The sequence below is a fragment of the Giraffa tippelskirchi genome, chromosome 13 (assembly GCF_054371585.1).
Source record: "Giraffa tippelskirchi isolate mGirTip1 chromosome 13, T2T-mGirTip1v1.2.pri, whole genome shotgun sequence".
NCBI lineage: Eukaryota > Metazoa > Chordata > Mammalia > Artiodactyla > Giraffidae > Giraffa > Giraffa tippelskirchi.
The window spans coordinates 2,359,986-2,381,651 of record NC_137287.1 but is presented as its reverse complement, the minus strand read 5'-3'; the positions used below and the strand labels follow the sequence as shown (position 1 = coordinate 2,381,651).

Here is a 21,666-nt window from a genome sequence, read left to right as displayed (position 1 = left end):
GGGGTGATTTGGCTCTGGTGGGCCCACTTCCCTCTGTTCTTGCCCAATGTCCAGCCAGCCTTGAGACTGTGAGAGCAACCCAATGACCAGGTGACAACTTCCTTTATTTCAGAGAGGGTTGGACTGGCTTGTCCTGGAACTCCCCAGAATGTAGCTGACATAATTTTGGTTGAAAAAACATCTTAAGTTACTAGGTACTCATAATGATCACAGAAAAACCTCAATAATGCCTCACTGAATAATCTCTTTTTTAAAAGTCATGGCTTCCTGGCTAACCACTAAGAATCATTAAGTGGTCAATAGTTCCCAAGAAACTGAGACTAATTAACATATTATGAGGAGTATCCCTAAAAAGAGCCACTCAAATTTTAGAAACTACCTGACAAAATACTGTCTGTTTCAGCACAGTTACTGCTGAGCAGTTATTCCCAACAAGAGTTAGATGCTCTAAGCACACAGGTCTACAGAAACCTATCAAGTTCAGAATAACAAAATTACATCCTCCTTGTAGAAAAGAAAAGCCATACTTCTCCCTTTAATGACAGGGACGTAACTCAATCCATAAGAAAGATTTTTCATACCCATTTAAATATTTTTTTTTCTTTTTTGGGGGGCCTACATTCATTTTATGCCACTACAGACAAGATTATTCCCCACAACTTTAATTTTTTTTTACACTGGTATGGAAATATATATTTTGCATGAAAATAAACAACCAAGTTCTATAATAAACTTTCCTATTTTGGCCCAAAGTCCAGCCTTATTTTTTTTTAATATTTATTTTTATTTATTTGGTTGCTTTGGGTCTTCATTGCATCAGTGGGATCCTTAGTCGAGGCATGAGAACTCTCAGTTGCGCCATGTGGCATCTAGTTTCCTGACCAGGCTTTGAACCTGGGCCCCCTGCATTGGGAGTGCAGAGTCTTAGCCACTGGACCACCAGGGAAGTGCTCCATTCTTTAAAGTGTTAAAAAAAAAAAAAAATACAAAACTAAGCTGTTAATATCCTTCTTGGAAACTAGATGACAAATAATTGTATTTTCAATTTCATTTTTAAAAATTTCCTATTTGAAACTTTAAAATACAGCAACAGTCAAAAGTGGAATGAGTCTATAGTTGATTTTTTTCTCAAGTAAATAGTGCAATGAAAAATCCAGCCTGAAACTTGTTAAGAAAGGGATGGACCCAACATTTTGAAGCATTGTCCAGCTCACTAATATGTCCTAGACATTAAGGGTTACGTTTTGAATTCCTTTCAAGAGCTAATCAGTATGAAGTTAAACTAAACAGCATAATAAAGATGGAAGATAGTCAATGGGAACATTATATCCTCAAAAGCTCTCTAATCTGAATTTTATTTACTTAAAAACCTGCATTAAGTTGAAAGAGGCAACAGACAGGTCCCTTCTGGGATTGGGCTAGGAAGCACCTGTGTGTCTGTCGTGCTGTTTGGGAACATAAATCTGGGGACTGCAAGCGCTCCAGAGAACAAGCGGATGCTTAGTATCCACAGACCAGTAACTACCTGTGAACTGTGTATTCACTTATAAAAACCAATTCAAGATTTCAAGAGTTAACACTGAAAAGTCCCAAAATATCTTCTTCTGGGATTGTGGTTTTTGTGATTTTGTCTAATGAGAACATTGTTTTGGGATCACTCATTCTTCATCCATTCCTATCTTCAATCATCAAACCAGGGACAGAAAAACAGAAATTCATGTTCTGGGAAATATGGATACATGGCTGAAAATAGTCTGTCAGATATGTGATTAGGAGAAAACACCTCTCAAATCAGGAAGAACAGAGCCTCAGAAATCTTTGTGAAAGACCTCAAGTTTTTTTAGAGCTAAAAATCCTTTATTCTATCTGTTTACTTAATTCTTTATGTTGCCAGGTTCTCTAAGAGACATTAAAATATCTAAGACTGTTATATGAAGGGCTAAAATATGAGAAGAAATGTCAGTTCCTACGCAGTCAAATTGATCTACACCAAACACAATGGAAAGAAAACCTAGGCTATTAAGTGTTACAATATTAGCATAAGTGAATTAGAAACAAATTAAAAAGCTTTCACTTATCTTATTGGAAGCATTTGTCGACAATTATGTACACACTTGTTTGGTCATTCTGGGTAAAGTTCTTAGATTCGACAATGATGATTAGACAAACAAGGCAAGTGGAATTAATTGTCTAAATCCAAATCATCTCCAATAAGAACTTTTAAAAGTTCAATGCTGATTCTGCTTCAAACATTCTCTAGAAAGAATCATATCTGCTATGACCACATGGAGTTGAAAAGATACCCAAATAAAATCAGAAATAAATATAAACAGTATACAACCAGGTAGGAAGAATATCAGCCTGTGACACACACTTAATATTAGAGATCAAAATCAAACAAGACAGCACAGACTCGCACCATGAAAACCGTGGAATTCAACATGGGATGCGCTGACTAGGAAGGAGATGAGAACAGTCTGCCCACTTTTACCTGCCAGAGGTTATCTCCCCTTCCTTATAAACAAACTGACAAAGGGACCTGATGCCTTAAGAATGAGAACTTCATTTATTAATTCCAGGGCTTTAAAGATAGCTTTGTAATATAGAAGAAAGGCCAAAATTAGGCTGAAAGCTTTGCACCTAGTGCCCAGCCATTCACATCTTGGGCTCCAGGAAATAAGAAAGTTACCCCAAGCATTAAGAGTTTGGGATTATAAGGGGTTCTGCTTATTTTAGTCAAAGTGGGCAAGACTAGTTCATGTGAACCAACACACAACCCACTGCTGCTGTTGTGAGCTGGGCAGCTCACAGAGGACAGTGAACCAGGAGGAATGACCAGACACGAGGCTGGAAAACTGAACAACCTGGGGACTCGGCCCTCTGTGGGAAAACGCAGGTGGGGGTCACCCTCAGTTTGGCTGGTTGGTGACAAAACCAACTGGTTACGTTTCACTTGAGAAAACAGACCTTTCTTGCTGAGTAGGGGACCCAGCAGATTAAAAACAAAACAAAACTCTGTTAGCCTTTGCCCTGCTTCATTCTGTACTCCAAGGCCAAATTTGCCTGTTACTCCAGGTATCTCTTGACTTCCTACTTACGCATTCCAGTCCCCTATAATGAAAAGGACATCTTTTCTGGGTGTTAGTTCTAGGAGATTTTGTAGGTCTTCATATAACCATTCAACTTCATGGGGCATAGACTTGGATTACTGTGATACTGAATGGTTTGCCTTGGAAATGAACAGAGACCATTCTGTTGTTGCTGAGATTGCATCCAAGTACTGCATTTCGGACTCTCTCGTTGACTGTGATGGTTACTCCATTTCTTCTAAGGGATTCTTGCCCACAGTAGTAGATACAATGGTCATATGAGTTAAATTCACTCATTCCAGTCCATTGTAGTTCACTGACTCCTAAAATGTCGATGTTCACTCTTAACCATCTCCTGTTTGACCGCTTCTAATTTGCCTTGATTCATGGACCTAACCTTCCAGATTCCTGTGCAATATTGATCTTTACAGCATCAGACTTTGCTTCCATCACCAGTCACATCCACATCTGGTGTTGTTTTTGCTTTGGCTCCGTCTCTTCATTCTTTCTGGAGTTATTTCTCCACTGATCTCCAGTAGCATATCGGGCACCCACTGACCTGGGGAGTTCATCTTTCAGTGTCCTATCTTTTTTTGCTTTTTCATACTGTTCATGGGGTTCTCACAGCAAGAAGACTGAAGTGGTTTGCCATCCCTTTCTCCAGTGGACCACATTTTGTCAGAATTCTCCACCATGACTCGTCTATCTTGGGTGGCCCTATACAGCATGGCTCATAGTTTCACTGAGTTAAACAAGGCTATGGTCCATGTGATCAGTTTGGTTAGTGCTCTGTGATTGTGGTTTTCATTCTGTCTGCCCTCTGATGGAGAAGGACAAGAGGCTTATGGAAGCTTCCTGATAGGAGAGACTGACTGAGGGGGAAACTAGGTCTTGTTCTGATGGGTGAGGCCATGCTCAGTAAATCTTTAATCCAATTTTCTATTGATGGGTGGGGCTGGGATCCCTCCCTGTTGTTTGACCTGAGGCCAAACTATGGTGGAAGTAAAGAAGATAATGGAGACCGCCTTCAAAAAGTCCCCCCACACACTGCTGCACTCAGTGCCCCCGAGCCTGCAGCAGGCCACCACTGACCCAGGCCTCCACCGGAGACTTAGGGCACTCGTGGGCAAGTCTGGGTCAGTCTGCTGCGGGGTCAGTGCTCCTTTCTCTGGGTCCGGGTGCAATAGAAAGTTTTGCTTGTGCCCTCCACGAGCCTGTTTGCCCAGCCCTCTACACAGCCAGCGAAAACAAGACCGGGAGCTGACCGTGGCTCAGAGCATGGACTCCTTATTGCCAAATTCAGACTTACACTGAAGAAAGTAGGGAAAACCACTAGACCATTCAGGTATGACCTAAATCAAATCCCTTATGATTATACAGCAGAAGTGACAAATAGATTCAAGGGATTAGATCCAATTAGATAGAGTGCCTGAAGAACTATGGACGGAGGTTCATGACACTGTACAAGAGGCAGTGATCAAGACCATCCCCAAGAAAAAGAAATGCAAAAAGGCAAAATGGTTGTCTGAGAAGGCCTTATAAATAGCTGAGAAAAGAAAAGAAGTAAAAGGCAAAGGAGAAAAGGAAAGATATACCCATCTGAAAGTAGAGTTCCAAAGAATAGCAAGGAGAGATAAGAAAGCCTTCCTCAGTGATCAATGCAAACAAATAGAGGAAAACAATAGAATGGGAAAGACTAGATATCTCTTCAAGAAAATTATAAATACCAAGGCAACATTTCATGCAAAGATGGGCACAAAAAGGACAGAAATGGTATGCACCCAACAGAAGAAGATGATATTAAGAAGAGGTGGCAAGAATATATGGTAGAACTACACAAAAAAGATCTTCATGACCCAGATAACCACAATGGTGTGATCACTCACCTAGAGCTAGACATCCTGGAATGCGAAGTCAAGTGGGCCTTGGGAAGCATCGCTACAAACAAAGCTAGTGGAGGTGATGGAATTCCAGTTGAGCTATTTCAGATCCTCAAAGATGATGCTGTGAAAGTGCTGCACTCAATATGTCAGCAAATTTGGAAAACTCAACAGTGGCAACAGGACTGGAAAAAGTCAGTTTTCATTCCAATCCCAAAGAAAGGCAATGCCAAAAATGTTCAAACTACTGCACAATTGCACTCATCTCACACACTAACAAAGCAATGCTCAAATTCTCCAAGCCAGGCTTCAACAATACGTGAATTGTCAACTTCCAGATGTTCAAGCTAGATTTAGAAAAGGCAGAGGAACCAGAGATCAAATTGCCAACATCCTCTGGATCATCGAAAAAGCAAGAGAGTTCCAGAAAAACATCTATTTCTGCTTTATTGACTATGCCAAAGCCTTTGACTGTGTGGATCACTACAAATTGTGGAAAATTCTTCAAGAGATGGGAATACCAGACCACCTGACCTGCCTTCTGAGAAATCCGTATGCAGGTCAAGAAGCAACAGTTAGAACTGGACATGGAAAAACAGACTGGTTTCAAATCGGAAAAGGAGTATGTCAAGGCTGTATATTGTCACCCTGCTTATTTAACTTATATGCAGAGTACATCATGAGAAATGTTGGGCTGGATGAAGCACAAGCTGGAATCAAGATTGCCAGAAGAAATATCAATAACCTCAGATATGTGGATGACACCACCCTTATGGCAGAAAGGGAAGAAGAACTAAAGGGCCTCTTGATGAAAGTGAAAGAGGAGAGTGAAAAAGTTGGCTTAAAACTCAACATTTAGAAAACTAAGATCATGGCATCTGGTCCCATCACTTCATGGCAAATAGATGGGGAAATAATGGAAACAGTGAGACTTTATTTCCTTGGGCTCCAAAATCACTGCAGATGGTGACTGCAGCCATGAAATTAAGAGACGCTTGCTCCTTGGAAGAAAAGCGATGACCAATCTAGACAGCATATTAAAAAGCAGAGACAACCTAGAACCTATTATACAGAGTGAAATGAGTCAGAAGGAGAAAGATAAATATCATATTCTAACACATATATACGGAATCTAGAAGAATGGTACTGAAGAACTTATTTACAGGGCAGCAGTGGAGAAACAGAATAGACTTATGGACACGGAAAGAGGGGAGGAGAGGGTGAGATGTATGGAAAGGGTAATGTGGAAACTTACATTACCATATGCAAAATAGAGAGCCAACAGGAATTTGCTGTATGGCTCAGGAAACTCAAACAGGGGCTCTGTGTCAACCTAGAGGGGTGGGATGGGGAGGAAGATGGGAGGGAGGTTCAAGAGGGAGGGGATATATGTATATCTGTGGCTGACTAATGTTGAGGTTTGACAGAAAACAACAAAATTCTGTAAAGCAATTATCATTGAACAAAAAAATATATTAAAAAAAAAAAAAAAAAAAAAACAGAGACATTACTTTGCCAACAAAGGTCTGTATAGTCAAAGCTATGGTTTTTCCAGTAGTCACCTATGGGTGTGAGAGTTGGACTATAAAGAAAGCTGAGCACTGAAGAACTGATGCTTTTGAACTGTGGTGTTAGAGAAGACTCTTGAGAGTCCCTTGGACAGCAAGGAGATCCAACCAGTCTATCCTAAAGGAGATCAGTCCTGAATATTCATTGGAAGGACTGATATTGAAGCTGAAACTCCAATATTTTGGTTACCTGATGAGAAGAACTGACTCATTTGAAAAGACCCTAATGCTGGGAAAGATTGAGGTCGGGAGTAGAAAGGGACGACAGAGGATGAGATGGTTGGATGGCATGAGTTTGAGAAAACTCCAGGAGTTGGTGATGGACAAGGAAGCCTGGTGTGCTACAGTCCATGGGGTCACAGAGTCAGACATGACTGAGCTACTGAACTGAACTGAAAATAAAAAATAGGTAGAGGAGTCTAATTCATGATTTAGTGATGAACTGCTTTCTCGGTGTCTTAAGCCTAAAGGGTATGGCCAAGCAATCAATCTGAGAGAGTCTGACATGGCAGCAATACTAAGTTTTTAGATATGTGGACATGGACTTTCCTTTTATTTAGGTCTTCTTTTAGGAAACTTGGGCAATGCTTTATAGTTTTAAGTATAAAAATCTTGCAAACACCTCATCATATTCATCTCTAAGATTTTTGAAGATATTTTTAAAAATATTTTTGTTTTTATTTTACAAAATAAATTTTATATATTTTATAAATATCTTAAATCTCAATAAATTGCAGATTATTCTTTCCTAGTGTACAGAAATATAAGTGACTTGTATGGTCATCTATAGCTTCCCTGATAGCTCAGCTGGTAAAGAATCCACCTGCAATGCAGGAGACCCTGGTTTGATTCCTGGATCAGGAAGATCCACTGGAGAAGGGATAGCGTACCCGCTCCAGTATTCTTGGGCTTCCCTGGTGGCTCTGCTGGTAAAGAATCTGCCTGCAATGTGGGAGACCTGGGTTCGATCCCTGGGTTGGGAAGATCCCCTGGAGAAGGGAAAGGCCACCCACTCCAGTATTCTGGCCTGGAGAATACCATGGACCATGTATTCCATGGGGTCGCAAAGAGTCGGACATGACTGAGTGACTTTTACTTTCACATGCTCATCTAGTATCCTATAACACTGGTAAACACATGTGCATTTTAGCAGCTTTTTAAAGACAATATCACATTTTCTACAATCATGTAACCTTCAATAAGACATTTTTACATCTCCTCTTACAATCTAGATGCTTTTTCTTTTTCTTATTATACTGGCTAGTGACTCCATTATTGGGGTCTGCTCAGTTTCTTGCATTGATGAGTTTGTAGTTTTCATCAAATGCAAACATTTCTCAATATTATTTATTCAAATACTTTGTCACCCCTGTCTTTGGGATTCAATTTATACATATATTAGGCCATGTGAAGTTGTCCTGTAATTTACTAATGGTCTTTTCATTGTGTTTATTTTTTTTTTCTATCTGACTTTCATTTTTATTTATTTATTTATTTTTGACCAAGCTGCATGGCACAAAGGATCTTAGTTCCCTGACCAGCTATCAAACCTGCATCCCTTGCATCAGAAACACGGAATCTTAACCACTGGACTGCCAGGGAAGTCCCTGCCTTTCATCTTGAACAGTTATATTGCTCTGTTTTTAGGACTGCCGGGGAAGTCCATGCCCTTCATCTTGAACAGTTACATTGCTCTATTTTTAAGTTTACTAATATTTTGGAGTTGGTAGCCTATCCCTTCTCCAGGGGAAATTCCCGACCCAGGAATCAAACCTGGGTCTCCTGCATTGCAGGTGGATTCTTTATCAGCTGAGCTACCCAGGAAGCCCATTACATTGCTATATTTTTAAGTTTACTAATATATTCTTCTGCAATGTCTAATCTGCTGATAGTCTCACCCATTGTGCTTTTCATCTCAGATGCTATCGGCTTCATCCTTAGAATATCTTCTGCCTTTTAATATCTTTCATATCTCTACTTAACTTTGACCACATGGAATACAGTTATCGTGTTTCAGTACCACTCTCTACTAATTCTAACATCTGTGTCAGCTTTGGTTTGGTTTCAGTTGATTGATTTTTCTCATTTTGGATCATGTTTTCCTGCCTCTTTACATCCCTAATAATCTCTGACTGGATTCCAGACATTGTGACTTTTACCCTGTTTAGTGCTGGTATTGTATTTGGTGCTATTTTTGTATTCCTATAAATATTCCTGAGCTTTGTTCTCCACTGCTACAAAGATACTTAGAAACAGTTTGATCCTTTCTGGTCTTTTAAGAATCCTCAGGCAGGACCAGAGCTGTAGTTGGTCCAGGGTTAGTAATTCCCCACTACAGACCCAAGACCCTTCTGTTACCCTATCCAATAATGCTGTGAATTATGAGGTTTTTCAGTTTGGCTGCTGAGAAAAGGCACTCAACCCACCCCTGTGTGAGCCTGGGAACTACTGCCTCCACTTCTTGGGTGCTTGGTTTCCTGGACTTGGGCAGTCTCCTTACACGAATGTGCTGGCGAATAATCTGCTAAATACTCAAAAAAAGAACCTCTGCAGATCTCCAAAGTTCTCTCTCTCCCCTTCCGTCCCCTGCCTTGATCGCTCTCAACTCTCGGCTCCCCTCAACTCAGGGCTCGGTCCCTCCAGGTCTCACCTGTGCTCTCCGTCTCTGTGCCACAGCCTGGATCCTCTCAGGGCAGTGAGCCAGGCAATCAGAGGGCTCACCGTGTTAGTTTTCCATCTCTCAGGCATCACACCTTCGGTTGCCTGAGGTCCAGTATCTTGAAAACAGTTATTTCGTATACTGTGTCCAGTGTCATGGTTGTTTAGATTTCCTACCTAGAATTCACCCTTATATCTCTCAGTGAGGCTTTCTATTTTTCTTCATACTCTACTCATTTCTTATAAAGGTTATTCCCAGGTATTTATTAAATTTTATTGATATTGTAGAATTTTTGTCCCTTTATAGGACATAAGAAAAAGCAACTTTCCCCTTAACCATTCCTATTCTTTACTGAAATGAAAAATAAATATCCATCAAATTTCTACTGTTTATACTGTAATAGAAGACAGATCACGAAAGGAGACTATAAGATTTTCAGCAGAGTATCCAATTATTCCTCCTGCTGGAGTGCCTAACACTATAAATTTTGGGCATACATATATGTATACATATATATATACATATATTTTGAATATAATTACAAAATATTTTTTATTCCAAAGCAGAAAAAATAACTTACAGTAAATATTTCCTGGAAGGAAAAAAAAAAGATACAAATCTGCCTGTGACACTTATGCAACTTTGTTTAATCACTGAACTACTCTCATTTTCCCAGTGTGGCCACACCTGTGCTTAAACATGGAGATAAGCATCAATATGATTAATGTAACATTTGAAACTCACTGAAATTCATCCTGCAGTTTGTAACACAAGAAGCAAAGAAAGTGCTATTTTTAGCCAAAGATGGAAAAGCTGAATTTATATTATTTGCTTTTTTTAGGGTTAGTATTTTCATCGCCCATACCAAAGGGTGGAGTGGAGGAGAAAGAGGGCCTCAATGCTAGGTAGGAATACAGCTCCCATTTCATAGAGTATCCATGTTTTTCAATCTGAGACTTACATCAGCCTTGTGAAGGCTAACATATGACAGCTGAATGTGCTTATTGGAAGGAAGCAGATAAAAGAGTCATTTGAAAAAATAGCCTAAGACTTTTAGACAGGTTTTATATCTTGAAAAAAATGATGACAAAATACAATGGATCCTTGATAACCCATCTCAGTTTCTGAAGCCCTCAGTGCAAAGAATATAATTCATCACGTCTAACCTAAACCATTTTTGCTTCAGAATAACCCATTTCTTCTTAACGAGTTTCTGGTGAAATGGTAGTGAAGCATCTACTTTATTTCAATGGTGCATATATAATGAACCATATATATATATATACATATATATATCAAATGAATCCTGCTTCAATACAAGCAACAGCACATTGTCTCCCTGGGGATTATCCAGGGTGTGTCAGGCTAACGGGTAAATTTGCTGGTGCAAAGAGCCATGCAAAAAGCTTAGTCTCCTTGCATATTTTTACGCTGACACCAAAGATGTTCTCTCATAGAGAAGTTTAAATAGTTGCATATATAATAATGGCACAGTATATGTTTTGGCATTTTAAAATAAAACTGTCACACAGTTTTAAAAGCATCCAATGGAATTTAAATAATATATTTTGATATCAACAATATTTATTTCTTAAAAATGAACAGATAGAACTCTCGTATGGTTTCTTTTTGCTCTTTGAACTTGAGTATTAAATCTACTTACCCCACAGAATTTTATTCTAATGTAACATGTTTCCATGCCTGAAAGATACTCATCATTTATTATCCAACATACTTCTCTGAAATGAAAATATACAAGTAAATGGTCATTTTAAAAGAATATCCTTTGACCAAAATATTCTGAGCACTTAAAAAAATTTCATGTGGATTACACGTTGATTGTAATTATTGTTACTACACAGCTAATCAAAACAACATATATGTATTACAAATTTTGAAAAATCATCATTGAACAGTAAAATCTTAGAAAGGAGATATGCCTCTTGAGTGAAAGTGGCTTTTTTCCCCCAACTACTTTACATTTTAGTGAGTGGGAAGTTATTTATCAGAATGAACAAAACTGGATAGAAATTAACTACAAAAAGAAAAGTTATTGACCACATATCTGCATACAGTTAATTTAAATCTAATGAGAACATAGAGAAATAAACAAGTAGCAAAGAGGCTGATGCATACCAGCAAGCAAAACACACTGAGGTAACAAAAATGAATATGGATTTGGAATATCAAATGATACCTGTTTGCAAAAGTTAATGAAAGTGTCTTCCAAATGAATGAGAAAATAGAAAGCATTAACTTTCCTACAGTGCGTGGTCTTTCTACATCAAGAGGGAACACTGATCTCAAGAAAATAAACAGAACTTTTTACATACACACACACACACACACACACACACACACTTGCCCTCGTTGCGATCTGCCACTGAGACCTCGCCAAGCTCTTCTCCTTTCTGGGTAGGTGAAATGGAGACAAGTGTACTTCAGAGAAGAGTATTTAGCAGACATTTTCTTTCTGACAAATCTTGAAAATTGTAATTCTATTTTGTGTAAATGTATAAGCCACGGAGCTTGATGCTAAGTTTGCAGCCCAGATACAACAAGGTGCCTTGCCTGTGGTATTTCTTGCAGATGTCTCCCTGCTTTGTTCTCATAAACATTCCTTGAGGCACAATATATACTTTGTTGATGGTTGGAGAATGGAGAAGAGAAGGGTGTTCACAAGAAAATGGTACCGCTCTTGCTGACCACCTACAGACATCTGAATTAGGAAAACCCCAAGACTGGGCAAAAGACCCTATTTCTAGTGTCATACTAGGCCCTTGAATATGGTATAGTATAGTATAGTATAGTATAGTATAGTATAGTATAGTATAGTCAAATATGGTATGGTATGGTACGGTATGGTATAGTATAGTACAGTATAGTATAGTACAGTATGGTATAGTATAGTACAGTACGGTATAGTATAGTATAGTACGGTATAGTACAGTATGGTATAGTATAGTATAGTACGGTATAGTATGGTGTGGTATGGTATGGTATGGTATGGTATAGTATAGTATAGTACAGTACAGTATAGTATAGTATAGTACGGTATAGTACAGTATGGTATAGTATAGTATAGTACGGTATAGTATGGTGTGGTATGGTATAGTATAGTATAGTATGGTATGGTATGGTATGGTATGGTATGGTATAGTATAGTATAGTACAGTACGGTATAGTACAGTACAGTATAGTATGGTATAGTATAGTATAGTATGGTATGGTATAGTATACTACAGTATAGTATGGTATGGTACAGTACGGTATGGTATAGTATAGTACGGTATGGTATGGTATGGTATGGTATGGTATGGTATGGTATGGTATGGTATGGTACGGTATGGTACGGTATGGTATGGTATAGTATGGTATGGTATAGTATACTATGGTATAGTATGGTACGGTACGGTACGGTATGGTATAGTATAGTACATTATGGTATAGTATGGTATGGTATGGTATGGTATGGTATAGTATGGTATGGTATGGTATGGTATAGTATAGTACAGTATGGTATGGTATGGTATGGTATGGTATGGTATGGTATGGTATGGTATAGTATACTATGGTATAGTATGGTACGGTACGGTACGGTATGGTATAGTATAGTACATTATGGTATAGTATGGTATGGTATGGTATGGTATGGTATGGTATGGTATGGTATGGTATGGTATGGTATACTATGGTATAGTATGGTACGGTACGGTACGGTATGGTATAGTATAGTACATTATGGTATAGTATGGTATGGTATGGTATAGTATGGTATGGTATGGTATGGTATGGTATGGTATGGTATGGTATAGTATAGTACAGTATGGTATAGTATGGTATGGTATGGTATGGTATAGTATGGTATGGTATGGTATGGTATAGTATAGTACAGTATGGTATAGTATGGTATGGTATGGTATGGTATAGTATGGTATGGTATGGTATAGTATAGTACAGTATGGTATAGTATGGTATGGTATGGTATGGTATAGTATAGTACAGTATGGTATAGTATGGTATGGTATGGTATGGTATAGTATGGTATGGTATGGTATGGTATAGTATAGTACAGTATGGTATAGTATGGTATGGTATGGTATGGTATGGTATGGTATAGTATACTATGGTATAGTATGGTACGGTACGGTACGGTATGGTATAGTATAGTACATTATGGTATAGTATGGTATGGTATAGTATACTATGGTATAGTATGGTACGGTACAGTACAGTATGGTATAGTATAGTACATTATGGTATAGTATGGTACGGTATGGTATAGTATAGTACATTATGGTATAGTATGGTATGGTATGGTATAGTATGGTATGGTATGGTATGGTATGGTATAGTATACTATGGTATAGTATGGTACGGTACGGTACGGTATGGTATAGTATAGTACATTATGGTATAGTATGGTATGGTATGGTATAGTATGGTATGGTATGGTATGGTATGGTATAGTATAGTACATTATGGTATAGTATGGTATGGTATGGTATAGTATGGTATAGTATGGTATGGTATGGTATGGTATGGTATAGTATGGTATAGTATGGTATGGTATGGTATGGTATGGTATGGTATAGTATGGTATGGTATGGTATGGTATGGTATGGTATGGTATAGTATGGTATGGTATGGTATGGTATGGTATGGTATAGTATAGTACAGTATGGTATAGTATAGTATAGAGAGAAGGCAAGAAGCTCTTAGGGGATGTTTAAAAGAGGCTCCTTCAAGCCCGATAGTTTGTTTTACTTTTTAATAATTACTTATTTGGCTGAGCCAGGTCTTGTTGCGGCATGTGGGATCTTTGCTCTTCGCTGTAGCATGCAGAATCTTGGGTGCAGCACGGGGGATCTAGTTTCCTGACCAGGGACCTAACTGGAGGCCCCCTGCACTGGGAGCTCGGAGTCTTAGTCTCTGGACCACCAGGGAAGCTCCAAGCCCAGTGTTTTAAACTGTGCTTGTCTTGTGCGCTGAAGATGTGGTTTCACAGAAGACTCAAACTGGGAAAGGTGTGCATTCTTCTGTGAAGTGGAAGAAATAATGCAAAGCAGGTGCAGAAAGAGAACGGGCAGGCACCATCACAGAGGCACGTCCTCAGGCAGCTCAACTTCAGAAAGCGTGCCTGTGGAGACTGAATATCCAGAAGACCATTCCTCTGCCACACTATCCATGGCATATCCCCCAGTTTTAAGACCACTGTTATGGATCACCCACATCACTACTTCTTTTCATGAGGAAAAACAAGACGGATTCTTTTGAAACCTCACTCCTTCTTCCTGGGGCATTTGAAACATCACATCACTTAATTTTTATGAGAACCCTCCAGGGTGGGTTTTATTATATCCATTTTACAGATGGGAAAAGACCAAACTGGATGAGATAACTTGTCCAAAGATAGTAAGTTGAATAGTAGTATTTGAACCCAAGTCATCTGCCATCAAAGCTCATAATAGTTCTCATTCCTAAGGTCACTTTTTTTTTGCTTTCTTATATCCCCTTCTAATAAACCAAGCCCTATGTCATATTACAATGAAATATAAGATTGCCTACAATTTATTAACTGATTGCTTGTGGGCCAGAAAGTATGCTGTTTTACATACATAAGAGCCTTTCAATGCTCACAACACCACAGACGAGGCTTGATCACCCCCATTTTGCAGATTATTGAAACTGTGGCTAACAGGCAGCTTGTTCAAAGTAATACTGCTAATGTAACTGGTGGTGAGCCGAGATTCAAACCTAGGTCTGCTTGACTTCAACATTCTCTTAACTATTGTGATCAATTGCTCTGAAAACAGCAGGTCCTCTCACAGTACGGACCGAATGAGAAAGAGGAGGACATAGACTCCTCTGCCCACACAGGGAAGGTGGATAACAGGACCGGGCGGAGCAAGTGGGGGGCTATAAGGCAGGCCCAGAGCGTGCTGAGAAATGGGTGTCCACGCCTGCATGCAAGGCAGTGTTGCCTAGCACCTGCCTCTGTGTGGGGCTGCACACCCAGGCGCCCAGGCCTGCTAATTGTTCCAGAGGGCCTAAAATGCAGAATTTTATGTGAAATCTTGTAAGTGTTACATGCTGGCAATCAACTGAGGAACAAATACTGTGTGTATACACACATATATATTAACACATATTTAAAACATGCACACCACAACCAAGGAAGGCTGACTGCGGTTCATGGACCACCATGTTATGACTTTTGGGGTAAAGAACACATGGTGGACTATGCCCCCTGTTGAGAAGCTCATTACTCTCCTTAAAACACCTCTAGATCGTCAATTCTCTTTCTTATTTCCTTTAATTAAGAGCACAGCACTGCTGAATCCTGCTGACTTTGGGGCCTCTGGGAATGTTCAGCAGTCAGTAATTCTCCACCCACTCAGAACTGCATCCAGCATCATCCCCACACAGAAAAGGAGGTGGGAAGACACACCTGGGAAGACCTCAAGCGCTGCCAGGAAGTCCCAAGCCTGGGAAGCTGGTCCACATGCTTCCTGGAGAAGCTGCACCTCACACCTGATCTCCAGCTCCCCACCTCCGTCCCCTGTACTGGGTCCCCCGACATCCTCACCCTGCCCCCTTCTCAGTCCCCTGTACTGGGTCCCCCGACATCCTCACCCCGCCACCTCTCCGTCCCCTGTACTGGGTCCCCCCGACATCCTCACCCCGCCCCCTCTCAGTCCCCTGTACTGGGTCCCCCGACATCCTCACCCCGTCCCCTCTCCGTCCCCTGTACTGGGTCCCCCGACATCCTCACCCCGCCACCTCTCCGTCCCCTGTACTGGGTCCCCCCGACATCCTCACCCCGCCCCCCTCAGTCCCCTGTACTGGGTCCCCCGACATCCTCACCCCGTCCCCTGTACTGGGTCCCCCGACATCCTCACCCCGTCCCCTGTACTGGGTCCCCTGACATCCTCACCCCGCCCCCTCTCAGTCCCCTGTACTGGGTCCCCCGACATCCTCACCCCGTCCCCTCTCCGTCCCCTGTACTGGGTCCCCCGACATCCTCACCCCGTCCCCTCTCCGTCCCCTGTACTGGGTCCCCCGACATCCTCACCCCGTCCCCTGTACTGGGTCCCCCGACATCCTCACCCCGTCCCCTGTACTGGGTCCCCTGACATCCTCACCCCGCCCCCTCTCAGTCCCCTGTACTGGGTCCCCCGACATCCTCACCCCGTCCCCCCTCCGTCCCCTGTACTGGGTCCCCCGACATCCTCACCCCTGTCCCCAATGCCTGGCACCTGGCAGGTGTCCAGTGAATGCTCCTTTTGCTGACTGTACATGCTGTGCCCATGCCCATCCTCCCAGAGTTCCCTCTGTGCCCATCCCAGCTCTGACAGTCAGCCAGGGAAGTCTTGTTGGCAACCAGAGCTCCAGAAGCTCTGACCTGTAGAAAGCTGTGATGCTCTTCAGGCAGGAACAATACTGGTAGGCAGGACTGTTGCCTCAGGAAGGCAAGTTTATCAGCTGAAGCTGTTATTTGCATTCCTCTGTAACTACACCTTCTTTTGGTCTGGTAATTTCACTATGGGGCTTACTCTTACAAATATAATGACAGACTTCCTAAGTGTAAATACAACCTGTATTGGAATAGTAAATCACATTCTGATTACATGTTCAAATGTATTCCCTTAATCCTTAACGAATTACCAATGCAATCCAATACTCTCCCCACCCCATGCTATCATGGCCAACAAGGCAAATACTCTGAATGTACCACCGTGAAATGTAATCTTATTTTCAAGGAATCAATTACTTATATTCGCTGGTGTAGGTGGTGAGCTCACTGTCGTCGTGCGTCCACTTGAACTCCAAAGGCCAGCTCCCTTCCGCGAGGCACGTGAGCACGAGGCGGTTCCCTTCCAGGTGGGTCTGCGGGAGGCCGGGCTCCGTTTTAAAGTACGGCACAACGTCATCTGAAATATTAAAGAGAGAGAGAAAGGGAAAAAAATGAATGGAGTACACATGAAAATGGCCTTCATCCAACTAATCAATCACTTTATTTAAAGAGACCTAATTTTAAAATGTAGAAATGGTGGCCATTTGGCCCAATTAAGTAGCAAATTATCCTTGACCCCCTAGAAACCCGCAGACCCCTAGGTAATATTTCAAAAGGCTGATGTTCTATGACAGGAGCATCTTAAAGCACCTGACAAGCTAATCTATTTCCATTCGTGATTAATACTTACTTATCACACATCAAGCAATCTCTGCTGATGCAAGCCTTTGTTTTAACATGGCATTGTACTCTCAAAGTGGGCTTCCCTGGTGGCTCAGTGATAAGGAATCCACCTGCCAATGTAGGAGACTCAGGTTCCATCCCTGGGTCAAAAAGATCCCCTGGAGAAGGAAATGGCAACCCACTCCAGCATTCTTGTCTGGGAAATCCCAGGGACAGAGGAGCCTGGCGGGCTACAGTCCATGGGGTCGCAAAACACTTGGACACGACTCAATGACTAAACAACAACATACTCTCAAAGTATGACAATCAAGGTTATACACCTTGGTTCTAAAAAAATATATAACCTTCACTTAGTTGGAAAAAAAAAAGTAGGATAAGCAGTATTAACCTATAGACATAAATGACATGAATTTCAATCCAGCTTTTGTCTCATACACACACTGCATCTCATGGTGACATTAAGGGGCTATCACACCGAAAACCCGTGTGTATTCACACAGAGAAACAGCTCGCAGCAACTGTAACGAACCCATTACTGCTATACACAACACCCGACACCACGGATGGATCTCACAGACATATGTGTAGTGAGAGAAGCCGGTCAGGAAAAGGATTGCAGCATAATGCTTCCATGCAAAAGTTCATAAAAGTTCAAACCCAGGCGAACCTGGTCTGCGGTGCTGGGGGTGAGCAGGGTAAACACAGACATCTCTTGGGGGGAGGGGGATGCAGGGGGGCGGGAGTAGCGGGGCCGCCGTGGAGAGCACGCCAAGATGTGGGTACACAGGGCCTCTCACTGTGAGAACACAGAAAGTCATTCTGTCTGACTTTGCAATTTTTGTATGATGCTTCCTTAATTTGAAGAAACAAAACAAAACACAGGAGACTTGTTTCCAGTGCTAGCTCCCTGATTCTCTACGTGATCCTGATCAGGACATGTGGATTTTTGTTTCTTCGTCAGTAAAATACGCAGAATTAACAACCTCTCATTTTTGTAATAAAAGCCCTGGGGCACAGTCGCATAGTCTGTCCTTCTGGCCTCCTACCCCCTTTCAGGGATGTACACGCCGGCCGGCACATTCTACTGTAACTCTTGAACCAGAAGAAGCCCTTTCTGCCTCGGGGGCCTTTCATGCTCCTTCCCCACCTTGGGTGCTCCCCCCTAGCCCCCTGCAAGCTGATGAATTCCCATCCTCCAGGTTCACAGAGCTCCTCCCACCCACACGCCCTAACAAACCTTGACTTACACTCAGCAGATTCCCCTGCCCTGTATTAATCACGTCAGAGTTCTGAGACCAATGCCAGGAAAAAAGTATAAATATTTGTTCAACAAATAAATATAATAACAATACAAATAACAGCAACAGCTAGGATTAACTTAGTGTCTACTGTGCTGGAAACTGTTCCAAGTGTTTTGTATGCATTATCAGATTTAATTCTCACAGAAGCCCTCTAAAATAGACATTGTTATTATAGCCACTTTACAAATGTGTAAAGAGAGGCAGAGGGAAACTAATTGTTCAAAGCCACCGAGACAGTATGTGGCAAAAGCATGATTTAAAGCCCAGGTAATCTGTTCCAGGGGCTACCAAGATGGCACTAGTGGTAAAGAAACCCGCCTGCCAATGCAGGGGACGTAAGAGACACAGGTTTGATCCCTGGGTCAGGAAGATCCCCTGTAGGAGGACATGGCAACCCACTCCAGTGTTCTTGTCTGGAGAATCCCTGGCAGGCTACAGTCCAGGGGGTCGCAAAGAATCAGACAGGCACACAAGCCAGCGCCTTGCCATTTGCACTATGTTTAACGAAAGAGAAAGAAATGCCTTCATGTGGTTCCAGTGTTCTATAAGAATGAATCACGAAAAAAAAATACATCTTTTTGAAAGAAAAAGGCTTCAAGATAGATGCTCAAGAACTTGATTTGGTTGTATAATTGACAGGGCATCACTGATTTATATATAAATGTTCTAAATGTAAATACCATAATAATTCAAGTTTTCCAAGTATTCACAGTTTAATAAATATGCCTATGGGCTTCCCTGGTGGCTCAGATGGTAAAGAATCCACCTGCAATACAGGAGACCAGGTTTGATCCCTAGGTTGGGAAGATTCTCTGGAGAAGAGAATGGTTACCCACTTTAGTATTCTTGCCTGGAGAATTCCATAGACAGAGGAGCCTGGCAGGCTACAGTCCATGGGAGCACAAAGAATCACACATGACTAAACGACTAACACTTTTTCACAAATATGCCTATACTGTGTACAAATTGTGCTGGATACTATGATCTAGCAGAAAAAAAATTTTTTGAAAATAGTTTCAAATAGCTGGCAAGCAGAAACCTTGTGATCTAAATGACTGTACAATTATAGTTAGCACAGACTCTAATATTTATTGTAGGAAGAAGGGTAGTAACTATGTCAATGTTCTGGAACACTAAATGTCTAAATTAAAATTATTACCACAAGCATTTTAACATAGATTAGCCAATGTGCAGAACAACACAGTTAATCTTTCTGAACCTAGAACTATTTAGCACTGAAGTATCCAGAGTAGATCATGAGGTTAAGAGGGTTTAAAGGTAACAAAACATAAAAGCTCTGGGAAGAGAAAGAGAAGAGGGAGGGTTAGTATTCAGGTCTGCTCAGATCCCTGCAAAAGTTTGTGATCTTTATACACCTTAAATGGAGCAGAAAGAGTCTGAAAAGATCCATAAAGACAAAAGTGATTGAGCTACCCTGAGCTAAGATTATCAGACTGACCTGGGGAAATGTCAGTGGTCTCCCTGGTACTCTTTGAGGCACGTGTGTGTGTGTGTGTGTGGTGTGTGTGTGTGTGTATGGTGTGTGTGGTGTGTGTGTGTGCGTGTGTGGTGTGTGTGGTGTGTGTGGTGTGTGTGTGTGTGGTGTGTGGTGTGTGTTTTCCTGGTACTCTTTGAGGCACGTCTGTGTGTGTGTGTGTGTGTGTGTGGTGTGTGTGTGTGGTGTGTGTGTGTGGTGTGTGTGTGTATGTGTGGTGTGTGTTTTTCCAGGTAATGACTAACAGATCTCTCCTTCTTCAGGAAGAATGAGCAGAGATTAAATATGCTTCTGTATTCATACAATGAACATTCATAGAATCCTGAGTGAATTAGTAAGAAAAACTGAAATTTCCATTTTCACATACGATTAAATAGAACACAAATCACTGATGAGAGAGAGAGCCTCATCTGCCTGGATGATACACATTTAAGGTCCATCCAGAGGGAAGGGATGGACATAATGTTCTCTCAAGACATCATCTTGGTTTTATGATGTAGAAGTCATTTCCCTCGGAGAAGGCAATGACACCCCACTCCAGTGTTCTTGCCTGGAGAATCCCAGGGACGGCGGAGCCTGGTGGGCTGCCGTCCATGGGGTCGCACAGAGTCGGACACGACTGAAGCGACTTAGCAGCAGCAGCACTCATTTCCCTAAATGGACCTTAAAGGTTTTCAGATAAAATGTAAACAGATTTACCTTTACCTATCCAATACGAGGATCATCTTCTGTTCGTCTAGAAGGGAACCGTGACCATGCGCCTCAGAAGTCGTTTCCATGGGGAAGCCAGAGGCCGAGATGCTCTGAGGGAGAGCCATGTCCTGTGGTTCCAGGCTAGCCTCCCGTGTGGAAGGGGGCCTCACTGTGGGTTTAATTATCTGCTTCCCGCAGAATATGGAGGATCTAGTACCAGACACTTCCATGGCAGAATGGATGGGAATCAACTGTCAGGTGCTAAGAAAGTCAAACTTCAAGTGATTCCTGCAATGCTGCCAATGAGAGAACTTCAGCCACGACTACCACTAATGGTAACCTGTTCAGTAACTTTCCTTCTTCTCCTCTGTTTTAAAGTGATAATGAGTAAAGAAATAATAATAATCACCTTCCACTTAGTGGAGCAATCAGCTTGCCACAAGCAAGGGGGTTCTGAAGCAGAGGAGCCCCTGTGCTCCGGTGATGGAGAAAAGCATTAAGGCGTGGTGATCAGCCCCGCCAGTCAGGTGGGAGTGCAGTGGGGAGATTAGGAATCTCAGTGTGAGGGAGCAATCAGCTGGAGCAGGACCTGGTGTTACTGAACTCGGCTTTCTCGACAGCTGAATTTCCCAGGGCAACTAATCTTCTGGTTTAAACCACTAATCTTCCTTTCAAAACTTCTTTTATATCAAATTCAAACATTTTCACACCCCAAGCTTATGAATTTACCCCTAACGGAAAGTTTTATTTTTCAAACCCAGTGAGAAACAAAAGCACAGGG

General features: G+C 41.6%; 1 protein-coding gene and 1 non-coding gene across 4 annotated transcripts in view; both read right to left on the bottom strand.

Annotated features, from left to right (window-relative positions):
• SDK1 (sidekick cell adhesion molecule 1) overlaps positions 1-21,666 on the bottom strand; it is an 840,913-nt gene that overhangs the window by 550,710 nt on the left and 268,537 nt on the right. For all 3 annotated transcript variants that reach the window (XR_014072185.1, XM_081552683.1, XM_081552682.1), the window contains exon 2: positions 16,971-17,130. The gene's annotated coding sequence lies outside the window, so the exon portion shown is untranslated. The remainder of the gene's footprint in view (positions 1-16,970; positions 17,131-21,666) is intronic.
• On the bottom strand, positions 874-946 carry TRNAG-CCC (transfer RNA glycine (anticodon CCC)). The gene has a single exon. It is a non-coding gene; the product is annotated as a tRNA-Gly (tRNA).